Raw genomic sequence first — 17,004 nt, 5'->3', positions numbered from 1 at the left:
CCAAGGTAGAGCTGATGCTGAACCCTGGCTTTTCCCAGGGGAACGCGGGTTTGGAGTAACATAGGCAAGCGCTGTTTTCGTCATCGGACTTGTTTTGATGAGTACTTGAGTGAGCAGTAACCAAGGTAGAGCTGATGCTGAACCCTGGCTATTCCTAAGGGAACTCGGGTTTCGTGCAACATAGGCAAACGCTGTTTTCGTCATCGGACGTGTATTGATGAGTACTTGAGTGAGCAGTAACCAAGGTAGAGCTGATGCTGAACCCTGGCTTTTCCCAGGGGATCGCGGGTTTGGAGTAACATAGGCAAGCGCTGTTTTCGTCATCGGACTTGTCTTGATGAGTACTTGTGTGAGCAGTAACCAAGGTAGAGCTGATGCTGAACCCTGGCTATTCCTAAGGGAATTCGGGTTTCGTGCAACATAGGAAAACGCTGTTTTCTTCATCGGACTTGTATTGATGAGTACTTGAGTGAGCAGTAACCAAGGTAGAGCTGATGCTGAACCCTGGCTTTTCCCAGGGGAACGCGGGTTTGGAGTAACATAGGCAAGCGCTGTTTTCTTCCTCGGACTTGTCTTGGTGAGTACTTGTGTGAGCAGTAACCAAGGTAGAGCTGATGCTGAACCCTGGCTATGCCTAGGGGAACGCGGGTTTGGAGTAACATAGGCAAGCGCTGTTTTCGTCATCGGACTTGTCTTGATGAGTACTTGAGTGAGCAGTAACCAAGGTAGAGCTGATGCTGAACCCTGGCTATTCCTAGGGGAACTCTGGTTTCGTGCAACATACGCAAACGCTGTTTTCGTCATCGGACTTGTCTTGATGAGTACTTGAGTGAGCAGTAACCAAGGTAGAGCTGATGCTGAACCCTGGCTATTCCTAAGGGAACTCGGGTTTCGTGCAACATAGGCAAACGCTGTTTTCGTCATCGGACTTGTCTTGATGAGTAATTGAGTGAGCAGTAACCAAGGTAGAGCTGATGCTGAACCCTGGCTTTTCCCAGGGGAACGCGGGTTTGGTGTAACATAGGCAAGCGCTGTTTTCGTCATCGGACTTGTTTTGATGAGTATTTGAGTGAGCAGTAACCAGGGTAGAGCTGATGCTGAACCCTGGCTATTCCTAGGGGAACTCGGGTTTCGTGCAACATAGGCAAACGCTGTTTTCGTCATCGGATTTGTCTTGATGAGTACTTGAGTGAGCAGTAACCAAGGTAGAGCTGATATTGAACTCTGGCTGTACCTTGGGGAACTTAGGTTTGGTGCAACATAGACAAACCCGGTTTTCGTTATAGGCCCTGCCTTTATGAGGACTTCGGTGCGCAGTACCCAAGCCAGCGCTGTAGCTGAGCCCTGGTGGTACCTAGGGGAACTCAGGTTCGGTGCAATATAAATAAACGGTTCGTTCTCAAAAAAGTGGCACCGTCAGGGTAAAGTGAATGAAAAAAAATGAAAATGGTTTTTTGTACCTTTTTGGATTTAAATATGTTTTTGAGTGCATCAATGATACGGAATTTGCGGGAGGGAACGAAATAGTCGTAAAAACGTAGAACTTATAGCGAGTTGAAATTTTAGACATACAGGAGAAAGTGAATAGACAGGGTAGCAGGGAAAACGTGGCAGGATAAAGAGAGTTTGAATAAAAAAACAAGTTTACCACTAATAATTCAACGTATATCGACTATTATGGTGAAAATGAAAATGAAATGAAATGAAAATGAAATGAAATGAAAATGAAATATTTATTTTTCAAGTAGGCATATTACAATGCGCATATGAACGTCAAATAAAGCTACGCCGGCTCTAACCCTACGCCTCAGCCTCGAGAAGATTTCAGTCCCCCCTCAGTTGGGAGGGGGGTATCCACTATGGGACCGGCAAGAAACTCGGCGGGCAACTTCTTTTCAAAACATTACATCTTATAATTAACATGCATTAAATAACAACATACAATTTAACATGCAAAAGTATTCATCAAAGAATATGAACAGACTAGGTACTCTATGGAAATCAATTTCAATAAATTATATTATTGCTTAATAATACGTCGTTCTTCTTCAGAGAAAACATATCAAATTGTCATAGAAGAAAAAGATAATATGAATCTCAATATCATTAAATATGTAATTTACCTACACAACATAAAATATAAAATATTTGATGTGCTTTCTTATCTGAACTGTGTCCTCTATACATAATACAATTATTTTAATTGCTATTCGTTTTTTGTAGTTTCTGGTTCGGGCCATGCATGTTTGTCTGTCAAATAGTCCTCGACTCTGTAATAAGCCTTTAACATCAATGATTTTTTTAAGTAGTTCTTAAGAGCTGGGAGGGGTAATCTCAAAGCAGTGTCAGGTAACTTATTATAAAAATGAATGCATTGCCCAACAAATGACTTCTGTACTTTACGGACACGAAACTTCTTTATGGCAAGCTTATTTTTGTTTCTAGTGTTATAATTATGGATATCAGAATTCTTAGTGAAACAGTCTAAATTCTTAACAACATAAATTATACTATCATAAATGTATTGGGAAGCTACAGTTAAGATATTAATTTCTTTGAAGAGTTCTCTTACTGATTCACGTGTTCCTAAGTTGTAAATAGAACGAATGGCTCTCTTTTGTAATACAAAGATAGTCTGTATGTCAGCTGCTTTGCCCCAAACCAGAATACCGTATGACATTACACTGTGAAAATAACTATGATACACTAGGCGAGCTGTCTCAACATTAGTCAGTTGCCTGATTCTCCTAACGGCGTATGCGGCTGAACTTAATTTGCTTGCTAGTTTCTTTATATGAGGACTCCATTGTAGATTTTTGTCCAATGTTAAACCAAGAAACAGTGTTGTATCTACCATCTCTAAGCATTCATCATTCAAAAGTATTTTTGTATCGATTGGTTTAACATTCGGCAGAGAAAATCGAATACATTTGGTTTTCTTAGAATTAAGAAGTAAATTGTTGACAGTAAACCACTGCAGTACATCAGCTAACGTGCTATTAATTACATTGTAATCCGTAGATTTTCGGTCAACATTAAAAAGCAGTGATGTATCATCAGCAAAAAGTACTATTTCACAAAAGTTTTTCACTATACATGGCAAATCATTTATATAAACCAAAAACAGGAATGGACCTAAAATTGAGCCTTGTGGCACTCCTAATTGGACTACAGTCCCGCTAGAGCGAGTTTTGTTAACAACTACTGTTTGTGTTCTATTGCTAAGGTAAGAAGACATAAAGTTTAGGGCATTTATAGACAAACCATAGTGTTCTAATTTCAAAATGAGCGTTCCAAGATCCACACAATCAAAGGCTTTTGAAAGATCACAAAATATGCCAATTGCATCACAAGAATTTTCCCAAAAATTATATATATGTTTAATGAGTACCGAAGCAGCATCGGTCGTGGAACGGCCCCTTGTGAAACCGAACTGTTTGCTTGTAAGTAATCTATGTCTGTTGAAGTGTCCCAGTAGATCATTTAACATTAGCTTCTCAAAGACTTTACTTAGTACAGGAAGTATTGATATGGGACGGAAATTGGTTATATCACTCGAATCACCCGATTTAAAAAGCGGTATGACTTTGCTACATTTCATAAGATCTGGAAAGGTGCCTTGTGAAATTGAAATATTATATATTACGGCCAAGTAAGGTGCTATTATATCTATGACATGACTAATTACTTTAACTGATGTTCCCCATAAGTCTTCCGTTTTCTTTAAATTGAGTGACTTGAATGTTTTAACAATATTTACAGAGTCTACTTGACTAAATTCAAATGAATTATTACATTTCTTAACATTAGCACAAAGTAATGAATGGGCTTGAGCCGCAGAAGAATGTAAACATTTTGTGGTGTTAACGGCTATATTTGAGAAATAATCTTCGAATGCCGAGGCAACATCGCTGTTCGACACTATTTGTTGATTATCTGATACAATGTTGACTTGACAATCGCGTGATTTACATTTACCAGCTTCTTTATTTATAATACTCCAACTTGTTTTCACTTTGTTGTCCGACACTTTCAATTTAGAACTAATAAAGTTTTTCTTGGCAGTTAAACACACTTTCTTGAAGATTCTTGAGTAGTTTCTTACATAGTCCAGGAATTCTGAATTCTTGTTCAGCTCTCTCTCACCATAAAGTTCATAAAGTCTTTTTCTACTTTTGTGAATACCTACAGTAGCCCATTCACTAAACTTTGTTTTAACTTTTGACCCACTAATAGATTTCACTTTGAAATTGTTATTAAATTGATTAAGAATTACATTGAAAACATCTTGATACAAATGATTACAGTCATAATGCGAAAATGGTATTATAGACAAACTATGTAGAATTTCATTTTTGAATGATTCCAAGCGAGATCCAGTAATGGGTCTATATGTTATTGTTTGTGGAGTATCATGAATAACGTTTAAGAAAGCTGCCCTTTGGCCGCTGTGATCGGAATGAAAACAGTTAAATAATTTCTTATCTATACATTCACAGTTACAAAAAATATTATCTAGGCATGTTGCACTAGTCACACCTACCCGGGTAGGTTCAAGAAATAAATTAAATAAATTAAATGATTTAAACAAACAGAACATTTTAACAGTATTACTAGATGACTCGAGCAAGTTAACATTAAAATCTCCACATACAATAACATGTTTTTGGCCCTTGCATACTAAATTCAGAACATTTTCCATTGTAGATTCAAATATGCTGAAGTCAGCTGATGGTGGTCTATAAACACATACAATAATATATCTGTCTAATTCAACACATGAAATTTCTATAGTTCTTTCTATGGAATATTTTACAACATCTTTGCGCTCTTTACACTTCATACAATTTTTAACAATAATAAGGGAGCCACCATGAGCAGCAGATTTTCTGGCAAAAAAACTAGCTAATTTAAAATTAACATAATCAAATATCAACTGTTCTTGTTTCAACCAATGTTCAGTAATACACATAACTTCAACATTATTACTATCTAAAAATAATCCTACTTCTAATTCTTTGCTGGAAAAACCCTGAATATTCTGGTGAACAACGTTCATATTCAGGTGTTTTTCCGCTGTCTTACAATCTAGTTTAAATGAGGCATGGGGTCCTTGGCTTTGTCAGCTGACTGAGACTTATATATAACACTATTACATCTATTTGGCTCAATATTGAAGGCCAATAACTCCACTAAATATACAAATAATTTCTTTGGCAAAAATACCTTCCGTGGAGCTAGCATGAAGCGCTCAATGAATTTATTTAAGTCAAAGAAATGGTACTTTTTATTAACAGCTATGGCATGGTACATTAAAGAATTATAGTAAGCTATCTTACAATTATAGTCATATGATACATTTTCTGCATAAGGTAGTGCACATAATATAATTTTCCCCACACCAGATTTTTCAATAACATTTAGTGTGGACATCAATTTATCTATGCTAAGCTTATCTACATTAAGACTATTTCCTAATAAAATTACTAATGTAGTACTGCTATCATAACATCCCTTTGAAATAAGGTCACATAAATGAGACAAAGTAATGTTTTGATAACAGTAATTTGTCACTTGTTGCTCTAACTGGTAGCTTAATAATGGGCCCATTCCTAACCCAATCTGATCTGAAAAAACAACAGTCTTACTGACTGCTCTAGGGGGCTGTTTAACTACTGCCGCATGCCTAGTTGTGTCGTGGGCCACATCGGCTTGAATAATCTTTGCTGGTGGCATTTGGCCACAATTATGGTTTCGTTGGGATTCAATTTTTTTTCTTTAAGTAGAAACAAAAGCAAAAAAAAGTATTTTTTAAACAATATCCATTATTTTTTATTCAAAACAGTTGAAGTACAGTAAGTGATATCTGATTATTATTTTCAGTCACGATGCCTGCAGTGTTTGACTGGTAGAGAATGCCTTAAGGCATTATGTACACCATTTTGTACTTTTTTATGTGCAATAAAGAATAAATAAATAAGTACCTACAATCACAGTCTTGTAAAACAACAAAGCACATATCATGATTCACAATGTGAGTTGTACTTGTGCATGTAATGCCTGCAATGGCTGCCCCAGTGGAAGAGTTGGTTCGTCTCCTTGATGTCTCCTTGGTAACAGATGTCGAGATAATGAGGTCAGTATTTAAAATGAGGGCCACTCTAGGGCCGGACGGTGTGCCTTTTGGCTCTTTAAACATCTTAGAAGTAGATTACGTGGCCACATTGAAGACTGCCTCCGAGAGGGTATAAATTCTCGTTGGAAGGTGGGCAGACTGTGCCTTTCGAAAAAAGGGTAGTCCAGCTGACTGTCCCTTAGGATACCGTCCCATTGCCCTCCTAGATGAAACTGGCACGATGTTGAGCGCATCATCGTAAGTCTCATCTACTGCTGTGCACGCATTTTGAAAGACACGTGCCCAAACATCAGAGATCGGGTTCTGGGAGGAGCGATAGACGCAATTGATGCGCTGCATAAATACAGCGGTCTGGTAGCAGAGAAAAGGCAGGGAGCTATCGCAGTATCTCTTGACATTGCCAATTACTTCGGCTTTCTTCCTTATGTGGTAATAAAATAGGCGCATTGCTTCCACGATGCGCCTTTCTATTTGAAGATCATCATTCACCATAGGGCATTACCTTGCAGATAGAGTACTGCTCAATGAATCAGGAGGAAGATGCCTAGAAAGACGAATGGAGTGTGGTGTTCCTACCGGCTGCGCCATATAAACGTATAGGGACAGGTCAATGAGACTACGTGCTCAAATCAAGACTGACTTCTTTATTCTTCTTCTTACCCACATGCATATTCATAATAATCATAACCTACCCACAGTTTTCCACAGGGGTCGGTACTGGGCGCCTGCTCTGGAGCATTGGCTTTGACTTGGCTATCAGAGTAGTCCAACTTCTCCGCATGATCACCATTTGTTATGCCGATGACACAATAGTAGCCGTGAGGGGAAGAAAGTACCAGGATAATAAGGAGAGCCACAGTGGCAACTGAGCTCACAGTTAGGCGCATTAATTTGTTTGGGCTTGCGGTGTTACTTGCCACGACCGATGACGTGGTTTTCGAAGGAAAGGTTGGCTTCTGCCCGAAGAAAGTGATTGCTGCCGACCTAGCCAAAATTATAATCGTTGATGCTATACGCCGATCGAAATGCAATCTGGTTCTGTAATGCCTATATGCAAGAGCGATAGGGATGTTGCCTTGCCTATTGGCGGTGAGGCGGTCCCTCTTACGCCCCAAATTAAGTACTTGGGCTTAAATTCAAACCAAAATTGGTACTCCGAGGAACATTTTATCAAATTGGTTCCTAGCCTCGTCGGGACTGCTTCGGCGCTGAGCAGACTATTGCCCAATATCGAAGGACCCAATGCCCCATATCGGCGCTTATATGCGAACGTCATCCGCAGCGTGTATACAAAATTTCAGCTCAGTCGGTTGAATATTTCTGCTTCAAATTGGGTTGCAAGATTTGACCTCAACATACATACAAACATACATACATACATACATTGCAAGTTAGTAAAAACCATGTCAAAATAGCTTTTTTTTACTTGTGTTTCTTTATCCTGTCAACAGTCACTTTACCCTGCAGAGTGATGGCAGGATAAAGTTACACAGGGTGTAGTGAAAATCCGATTAACTAGATATTATCTCCGAAACTGTTGATAATACAACTGTCATAATTTTAATATACATAGTTATACTTCAATACAACATTAAAATGTTATTGGTAAAAAAACTGCCGTATTAATATTTTAAAATAATCATGCCAGAATAAAGTGGACATACCTGTTACAAACTCCGAACGTCACACTTTGAAAACTTCTAACCACAAGACCGCAGCACCTCACACACAAACCTTTACACCGGTGGCTAGAACCATACTGGCTACGTGTTTTACGTATATTAGGGCCTCAATAAGACTTTCTGTGTGTGAGTGAGGTGCAATACCGCGGACGCACAGGATATGGAGAAAATATCGCTGGACAAACTTTGAAGGTGAAAATTAGTGTTCAAAAGTAATCGAAACATCCCGTGCAACGTATATTTAAGAATATAGTAGTCTATTCTCTACAAAAAACGATATTTTATTATCATAAAACTGCAATTTAATAATCTATAGAGCGAAAACTTGAGCAGTGTCGCGTTGTGACAAGGCAGGCTACAGTAGAAAACGGTCTTCTTTATTTTTTTTTTACAAAAGTATTATATTTATAGAAAAAATATGTGTTGGCCTCGATGTGTCACGTTAATGCCTACTTATGAAAATTTTAATTATATGTGAAAATTATATATTTCGCATACTTTCTATTCAAAAACGTGATGGCAGGGTACGATGCCACTATTTTGAGAATTACCCAAACGCTGTTTTCTGTTCATAGTATGTTTTGTGTAAAATATCTTAGACTCGTCTTTATGACTGTGGCACTTGGTTGAGTTGAGTAGTACCATAGAATCTGTCAAACTATTTCTGTTGATTGTTGTGAATTCTATGAAGATCGTTTGAAACAGAAATACTTTTCTGGTGGCAATCAAGCATACAGCCCGTCTGATAGTAAATAGTTACCGCAGTCTATGGACGCTTGGAACTCCAGTATTCTCTTTATTCCCTGTTACTATTAGTGAAATCGACTGTACTTAATTTTGATATTCAAATGGATATACATACGTATTTTTTTAGACATAAATAAAGTGTTTTATATATGGCAAATTAATAAATTTGTTATAACTACTTGATGTTAATATTCACTTCTGGTTTTTGACAGTTAATATAATGTTTTATGCCTAACTTGACATTGCATGAAATATTTCTATATTATAATGCACCGAAACTAGAGTTGCCCTAGATACCGCCAGGGCTCAGCTACAGCGCTGTCTTGGCTATTGCGTACCCAAGTCCTCGTCAAGACAAGTCCGATGACGCAAACAGCGTTTGCCTATGTTACACCAAACCCGAGTTCCCCTAGGTACAGCCAGGTTTCAGCATCAGCTCTATCTTGGGTACAGCTCACCCAAATACTCATTAAGACAAGTCCAATGACGAAAACAGCGTTTGCCTGTGTTACACTAAACCCGAGTTCCCCTAGGTGCAAACAGAGTTCAGCATCAGCTACACTTCGGGTACTGCTCACTCGAGTGCTCATCAAGACAAGTCCGATGACGAAAACAGCGTTTACCTGTGTTACACTAAACCCGAGTTCCCCTAGGTGCAGCCAGAGTTCAGCAACAGCTGGACTTTGGGTACTGCTTGCTTGAGTACTCATCAAGACAAGTCCGATGACGAAAACAGCGTTTGCCTGGGTTACACTAAACCCAAGTTCCCCTAGGTGCAGCCAGGGTTCAGCATCAGCTGGACTTTGGGTATTGCTCACTCGAGTACTCATCAAGACAAGTCCGATAACGAAAACAGCGTTTGCCTGTGTTACACTAAACCCGAGTTCCCCTAGGTGCAGCCAGGGTTCAGCATCAGCTGGACTTTGAGTACTGCTCATTCGAGTACTCATCAAGACAAGGCCGATGACGAAAACAGCGTTTGCCTGTGCTACACTAAACCCGAGTTCCCATAGGTGCAGCCAGGGTTCTGCATCAGCTGGACTTTGGGTACTGCTCACTCGAGTATTCATCAAGACAAGTCCGATGACGAAAACAGCGTTTGCCTGTGTTACACTAATCCCGAGTTCCCCTAGGTACAGCCAGGGTTCAGCATCAGCTGGACTTCGGGTACTGCTTGCTCGAGTACTCAACAAGACAAGTCCGATGACGAAAACAGCGTTTGCCTGGGTTACACTAAACCCAAGTTCCCCTAGGTGCAGCCAGGGTTCAGCATCAGCTGGACGTCGGGTACTGCTCACCCGAGTACTCATCAAGACAAGTCCGATGACGAAAACAGCGTTTGCCTGTGTTACACTAAACCCGAGTTCCCCTAGGTGCAGCCAGGGTTCAGCATCAGCTGGACTTCGGGTACTGCTCACTCGAGTACTCATCAAGACAAGTCCGATGACGAAAACAGCGTTTGCCTGTGTTACACTAAACCCGAGTTCCCCTAGATACAGCCAGGGTTCAGCATCAGCTGGACTTCGGGTACTGCTCACTCGAGTACTCATTAAGACAAGTCCGATGACGAAAACAGCGTTTGCCTGTGTTTCAATAAACCCGAGTTCCCCTAGGTGCAGCCAGGGTTCAGCATCAGCTGGACTTCGGGTACTGCTCACTCGAGTACTCATCAAGACAAGTCCGATGACGAAACCAGCGTTTGCCTGTGTTACACTAAACCCGAGTTCCCCTAGGTACAGCCAGGGTTCAGCATCAGCTGGACTTCGGGTACTGCTCACTCGAGTACTCATCAAGACAAGTCCGATGACGAAAACAGCGTTTGCCTGTATTACACTAAACCCGAGTTCCCCTAGGTGCAGCCAGGGTTCAGCATCAGCTAGACTTCGGGTACTCATCAAGACAAGTCCGATAAAAAAACCGGCCAAGAGCGTGTCGGGCCACGCTCAGTGTAGGGTTCCGAAGTTTTCCATATTTTTCTCAAAAACTACTGAACCTATCAAGTTCAAAACAATTTTCCTAATAGAAAGTCTTTACAAAGTTCTACTTTTGTGATTTTTTTCATATTTTTTAAACTTATGGTTCAAAAGTTAGAGGGGGGGACGCATTTTTTTTTCCTTTAGGAGCGATTATTTCCGAAAATATTAATATTATCAAAAAGCAATCTTAGTAAACCCTTTATTCATTCTTAAATACCTATCCAACAATAATTATATCACACGTTGGGGTTGGAATGAAAAAAAAATGATCAGCCCCCACTTTACATGTAGGGGGGTACCCTAATAAAACATTTTTTTCCATTTTTATTTTTGCACTCTGTTGGCGTGATTGATATACATATTGGGACCAAATTTCAGCTTTCTAGTGCTAACGGTTACTGAGATTATTCGCGGACGGACGGACGGATTTGGTATTGAAAATTGAACCTTATTTTATCTACAGCCGTTTCCATCAAACAGAAACGCGCAAAATATCACACACAGTGCCGCCGTAGGTAACGATCGTATGTTATTTCGTTCGGAGTAATGTGTGCTTTATGAGCGAGGTACAGGATTTAAACTCGCACGATATGCTATAAGGGAGAGCAAATAAAACCCAATATAAGGCTTACCCTTATGGCGTTAGGCTGAGCCGATGATAAGGGTTTTGAAAGGGTATTGGGCTATTTTAGGTAAAGCGCTTTCGTTAGGGCTTTAAAAGCAAAATGAAAGGGTATCGCGCCAAAAGGGTAGGGTAAGTTAAGCCTAACGAAATACCCATACAAAACCCCGTATAAGGGATAGCGGGCCGGTCCCTGGTTCAAGGGCACAACCTAGGACAAACTGTCCGGCATTATCGAGCTGTGTGTTACATCAGCGGCCTCGGACACTATTGTCCCGAAATTGGTGTGATTTGTGGACACTGTCGGTCATTAGTTAACCCCTGAACAAGTAAAACGCTGTTACCCGAAAATAGCCTATAATTAGTTTGAATAAGGTTAAATGTTCAGGATCTGGGTTTACGTGGTTGACGTTTTTAAATGCGTTCGACCTCAATAGATTTTTGGAGTGACGGTAATACATTACAATATGAACAACTTTCTAAAAAGACTTGTAAAGTTCCACTATAACTCCATTTTGAGATTTTTTAAAGGGTAGGGTAGGGTGCTTAATAAAGAAATCTATAAAGATCTGTAATTGTGTGACTTTATAATACTTCATTCTTCGTTTGTGTAGTTTCCTATTCTTACTTTATTTCCTATTTCGTTAACTTATTTCTAGTAATGTGTTTGTGTACATTATTTCTCATGCTATGTAAAAAGTGTCATGCATGGTAAGTAGATATCTACATACAAATAATAATGTGACCTTAAATGAGTTCTCAGAAAATCGGTAAAAAATCTCCAGCAATATGACAAGGCTGAATAAAAAGCAGTGGTCCAAAAAGGCTGTATTGTTTTAAGAAAATCAGCCAAACATAAAAAAAATCTTCCTATGATGTTGATGACTTTTTAATAATCATGACATTGCATTCATGTATTTTTAAACATAGGCAAAGTAAGTTAATAGGTAGATAATTTACACAATTTTGTGTATCATTCATGTATTAACTCAGGATGGAAAATAACTTAATCAAAATTACTTCATGTAGGTATTTAGGACCGTATGTGTCACTGCAGGTACCTAATAAATATGTTTTGGAGGGGGCTTCAGGGGACTACCTATTAGTAGTATTAGCGCAATGTGTTAAGATGACAATAACAGTTGACCTTACAAATCTTATTTTTCAATGTTTAATTTATTCTTTTTTTTAAATAATAATAATTAAATTTAATGATAAGTTATTATATGCTGTGCCCTTGCAGGGTCCATGTGAGACATCATACTACATTCAATACCTGTACTGTAACCATGGTTTGCAATAAAGAATTATGAATTATGAATCTTACAATGTAAAGTAATGGGAACACCTAGTAAAATTTAAAAATTCACACACAATCCATCAACAAAATGAAATTATATCATAATCTAAACATCAAACTACAGTTTTTATATCACGATATACTATAAAAATGAATGGACGCCGTTTGTAAAGTAGTTTGAAATGACGTAACGTCAGTAAACTAATTTAGCCAATCACCGTCGAGAGCCAATGGCGGGTGATGACGCACGACATCTATGGATCGGTAGCGTAAACTGCAGTGCACCTGCACTACACGTTGCATATAAACAATACAAGCTTTGTAGCGAGACAAGTTCATGAAGAGCAATCTTCTTATATAGTTTATTCAGATTCATGTAGTCTGTAAGCAGCATAGGTAATTTATTCGTAAGATATTCGGTTAGATGACGCTGATGAATATTTAAGGTAGTTTTGATACAATATTAGTGAAACAATAAGAGTCTAATTATCAAACGAGGTGACAAAAGTATTAATCATGTGTTTAAAGATGTTAGTACTATAAGCACTGTGACTACAAAATTGACAATAATGTTCTATAATACTCGATTCTATTTAATTTTAGAAACTCTAAGTCCATGGGGTCCCAGCGCGAGTTGTTCACAGAAATCGCGAAGCGTCTGGTTGAGGTAACTGGTGATCGAAGAGCTGGCGACTTCCTCGCACAACGTATCAGCATTACGATACAGCGAGGAAATGTCGCCAGTATCCTTGGTACAATGCCTGAAGGGCCTAGTTAGCTTTTAAGTTTAGTCTTAGTTTCTTATGTAATTATTCCTCATACTTTAAAAAAATAAAAAAAATATATACATATATATACAATGTAGAGATGGGCCGAATATTCGGCAAATATTCGGTATTCGGCATATTCGGCAAGTTTTTCAATGTTCGTATTCGGCCGAATAATTCGGTTGCTTTGCCGAATATTTACCGAATAAACAAAGTAAAAAAATAATGAAGATCTTACGTATTCCTTTGGATAATAAGCTCCTATTTTAGTAGCTTTCTAAGGAACTACTAAAAAAAGATAATTGCCTATGCGTCAAAATACAAACACAAAGTTGGAAAAACCGTAGTTTAAGAGTTGAGAAGAGTTTAGAGTTGTTTTAACTAAGTTTTAGTTAAATTCATTAAATCGTAATAACATATGTAGTTCTAGTAACATTATAAATCATTTAATAGTTTTTTTTTAACATCCGCTTTCTAAATATGGCGTAACCGAATATTCGACCGAATGTTCGGTTCGGTAAGAGCTGAACCGAATGTTCTAGAAACTCTAGGTCCATGGGGTCCCAGCGCGAGTTGTTCACAGAAATCGCGAAGCGTCTGGTTGAGGTAACTGGTGACCGAAGAGCTGGCGACTTCCTCGCACAACGTATCAGCATTGCGATACAGCGAGGTAATGTCGCCAGTATCCTTGGTACAATGCCTCAAATGGGCCTAGTTTAGTCATTAGCTTCCTTTTAAGTTTAGTCTTAGTTTCTTATGTAATTATGAAAATTATGATCGGACTTTAAAAAATTCAAAAAAATATATACAATGCTAGTTTTACTGTTTAGTCAGACAAGTTAATGAAGAGCAATCTTCAGTTCATTCAATTCATGTGGTTTCATGCAGACAATGGTGTGAATAGCTTATGATACGGAAGGATATGACGCAGAAGAAATTAGGAATGAATGTGGACATTGTGAAGGATGCGAGACGAAAGGGAAATCAAGTAAAGGGTAGACTGTGTGAGATAATACATGAAAAGAAAGTCATGAGAGAACGATTGAGAGGTATGGAGGAAAAAACATGGTGTGCCAACACAGAGGCATAAGCAAAGCGAATGATAGTATAAATGGCAACACCCCAACCATTTACGGGCAGACCTTAGCGGGCAGGGTCACTAAGACTGACCAGGCAGGCAATAAGCACGGCCGCGTGACAAACGATAAAACGTCAGGCCGTTCTTTTCACACTACAAACAACTATTCAAGTAAAAGTACATTGGTTTGACCCTAAAAAAAACATTGTCATTTCTGGATTTTTTGTGTCAAACAAAGGTACTTTTACTTTGATAGCCCAGGCGTTTAAGACGCTACAAAAGCGAAAATGCTGAAATTTTAATGGAAATGTTTCCACCTTCAAAACTTAATCAATCGTAACGAAATTTAAGAATGTGAATAACAATGAAATAACCTGTGTTCTAATACTTTTATTAATATAAAGATAAAATAATTACCTTTGACTTTAAACGAATTACCTATGAATCAATCAACATATCAAAAGTTTAGGCTTCTAATATATCTTAAGTAAGTATTTATAAACTGAGATATGGGATTGTTAGTTTTAAAAATACCGTGTTCGAATTCTTTGTGAGTGAGTGATAACTGTGAAGGTTAAGTACGTGTACCGAATTCATATGCAAATGGAAGTTTGGACAGTGGATAGCCATCACTATTTACTACGTACCGGTAATACCGGTAATGAACCTGATTTGAGGCATACTCATATATAAATCATTTAAAGAAATCAATGAAATTGACGTTTCGAGCAAAAGGTACCACATTACCATAAGAACGAAATTAACAGATATCTTCATATAAATAACCTGTTAGTGTCCTCATTCTTAAGGGACAATGTGGTATCTTTTGGTTGAAAACGTCACAATTTAATATATATGACATGATTTGTGTTGTATTCGAGAGAAAGATAATTAAATTACTCTTATTGTAAGTACTTAAGTGTTTTTTTAAGTAGACTTATGTATGGAAAGAAACATTTAAGCAAACATATTACGTGGTACATTGAAGATAAGCTATATCCGTTGCCTAGAGACGTCTTTACCAACCATTACATGCGCTTTGCCGACAACACTTCGCACAGGTGTCATTTCAATAACTCTTGCAAGTTTTTGCGTTCATATGCTATCAAATAAACTGTGGTGTTCCATATGCAACTATAGCATAAGGATTATTTTAGACAAGCACATTTCCGAAGATTAAATAGGCCTATCCCCTACTCATCGAGTATGAAAAACACTATCAATGGTAAATTGATATTTTTTTTTAAATTATAAATGGGCTTACTCTTGGCCACAGACTAGCCAAAGGCAAAGACGTATTATATTAGATATCGTTTTTATTTTATTGACAATTAACAAATACCCATCAACATGTGGTAGTTATCGTCTTTACCCTGAAAATACCACATTCAAGAATGTTTTGTTCTGTTAGTTTAAAGTTTTAGTGTAAAACACATTCAAGATCTTAATACAATACAACTCCAATACAAATTGACTTTATTGCACAACCTTAGAAATGTACATAGGAACACACACACTATAATAAATTTTATTACAGAAGTAAACAACAGGCGGCCTTATCGCTAAAGAGCGATCTCTTCCAGGCAACCTCTTAATTTGTAAATACTAAAACAATATTGTAACTGAGAAATATTGTAATGAATTATCAACTACTTCTTGCAAAATTATCTTATTAATAACTTCAAAGTCAAATATTAGTTATCATTAATCATCCGACAAAACACTGAACGTTTTTCATTTCAACAAACCTTTAATTCAAAAAATCACACACAAAACATCACTAGCATCAATCATAGAATAAAACTCGCGTATTACGCGTACGCGTATCGTGCGCGCGCGTACGGCGCGGTAACGTGGGGCAAGGGCAACGTCAGGCTGGGCCGGGCCGCGGCGCGGGACTGAGGTTTATCGCATCGCTGATAGTGGCAGATAGCGGCCGCCGCCGCGGCGGACGGTCGTGGGCCAGGTCGGATTCATAACAAAAATGCTAGGTGGTCGTATGTTTGTGATATGATAAATCAATTTATTGAGCTTAAAGTTTAGCCGTCGTTGTTGACATACTATATGTATCAAAACGTAGAGTTGGTGACTTAAGGGTGTGTCGTTAGGTATCAGATGATCTTTACTTTGAGCTTTTTAAATAAAAAACTTACATTACTATTTCAGGTTAACGGAAATTTACATTTATTTATTTATTTTAACTTTATTTCACAATAAAAAAAAGTACAAATGGCGGATTTAATGCCTTAAGGCATTCCCTACCAGTCAACCATAGGGCGAAACAGAAATTCGTGAATGTGGGCGCAGCACACAAAACAACATTCATTGTATAGAGAAGGTAAACAGCGCCCCCGGCCACACACTAGAACCAACATTTTCATAAATTTTCCCTGACATTTCAGTTACATTATATAGTAGAGCGTTTCTTTTTTTTAATTTTTTTTATTTGAGATATTTGATATTTTTTTTTATTATTATAAATGGGCTTACTCTTGGCCACAGACTAGCCAAAGGCAAAGACGTGGCCTAGTACGATGGAGTGAGCTCGCCCAGAAGATGCCTGTTCACTCTTAATTTTATGTTACTTCTACTCAGAATCACTAGCTTTTTCAATTCTAATAGGTAAAAAAATGTCCCATACTACTTTTTCTTATTATGTTACCATTTTCCATGGAGTTTGTATAGGGTACCTAACA

The 17,004-nt window shown here is 38.2% G+C and overlaps 1 protein-coding gene across 3 annotated transcripts in view; it reads right to left on the bottom strand.

Annotated features, from left to right (window-relative positions):
- The window catches only part of LOC125237431 (transcription factor EB), a 76,835-nt gene extending 60,643 nt beyond the window's left edge, over positions 1–16,192 (bottom strand). For all 3 annotated transcript variants that reach the window (XM_048144498.1, XM_048144499.1, XM_048144500.1), the window contains exon 1: positions 16,057–16,192. The gene's annotated coding sequence lies outside the window, so the exon portion shown is untranslated. The remainder of the gene's footprint in view (positions 1–16,056) is intronic.
- Between the last annotated feature and the right edge of the window lie 812 nt (positions 16,193–17,004).

This window comes from Leguminivora glycinivorella, chromosome 21 (genome assembly GCF_023078275.1).
Source record: "Leguminivora glycinivorella isolate SPB_JAAS2020 chromosome 21, LegGlyc_1.1, whole genome shotgun sequence".
Classification (NCBI taxonomy): Eukaryota; Metazoa; Arthropoda; class Insecta; order Lepidoptera; family Tortricidae; genus Leguminivora; species Leguminivora glycinivorella.
This window is presented reverse-complemented; position numbering and strand designations above follow the sequence as displayed.